Here is a 1,039-nt window from a genome sequence, read left to right as displayed (position 1 = left end):
AAGAAATGAAGGGTAGTCGGAATGATCCTCTATGGCTCCATGACGGCTATGGAGTCTGTTAATCAGGCTCTTATCCCATGGTCATGGCTCATCCACCAGACTTCTTTTCTGGTCGCCTTAAATCAAAGAGGTGTTCTACATATGCATAGTCTCATAAGGCGAGCAGTGTTCTCTTCATCAACTGCATACGTTATTCAGATAACAACATGACAGTACCAGCAAAATTTAAAAAAGAAGGCGGCAACAACTATCTTATTGTTTATTTGAATGAACATTCCCTTTTTAAAACGTTAGTTGCTGATGAAATTCCATAATGAGTAACAAAAATAATGAATAGTTGTTCACTGGTACTGTTTCTTAGCTTCATTTAGTGAAACAACATTAACAACGCTAGAGAAATAGCATATGAAAAGGCGCTAAGTTTTTGAATAGTATATAAAAGACGGACAAGAATGTTGCAGAAGAGAAACCCGTCTACCTGCTCGAATATAAGATAATGTAGTTTATTCTTCTTTCCTTTCTTTTTACGCAAACTATAAAGAATATTTGTTCAAGCAGTTCATAAAATCATAAATGAGACAATAAAAATAATTGGACTTGGGATTGGGTAGGGCCCGCGCGAACGCAGGCAATTATGATGTAGGCTCGGCCACTTGGGCCGACCTTAGGCTGCCACCCCTCCAAAGTGCAATGGAGGTCACCAACCTAGGCCATGGGCCTTGTTGATCGCCCATTGACCCTGTCCAGGTAAGTATGTTGCTATTCTATCTTCTTCACTTGACGATGTGGGACTATTAGTCCTTTGACCTTCATATCATTGTCAATCGGAAAGCTCAGATCCAAACTTCCGTAAAATAGTGTAACCTGTTCCATGATTACTCCAACGTTTATGAGCTGCTTACTGAGTGAAAAATGTTATATGCCTGTTCGCATGGTTATAGTCAGGTTATATGAGCGAAAGAAATGAAGGGTAGTCGAGAATGATCCTCTACGGCTCCATGACCCCTGAAAGGCAATGGAGGCTCTTAATCCGGCTCTG

At 40.5% G+C, this 1,039-nt stretch overlaps 1 pseudogene; it reads right to left on the bottom strand.

Annotated features, from left to right (window-relative positions):
- Nucleotides 1-612: 612 nt before the first annotated feature.
- Nucleotides 613-755, bottom strand: LOC124894490 (annotated as a pseudogene).
- Nucleotides 756-1,039: the final 284 nt, after the last annotated feature.

Source organism: Capsicum annuum, unplaced genomic scaffold (genome assembly GCF_002878395.1).
Source record: "Capsicum annuum cultivar UCD-10X-F1 unplaced genomic scaffold, UCD10Xv1.1 ctg74663, whole genome shotgun sequence".
In the NCBI taxonomy this organism is placed as follows: domain Eukaryota; kingdom Viridiplantae; phylum Streptophyta; class Magnoliopsida; order Solanales; family Solanaceae; genus Capsicum; species Capsicum annuum.
The sequence above is the reverse complement of the archived record's forward strand: the minus strand, read 5'-3'. Positions and strand labels throughout refer to the sequence as shown.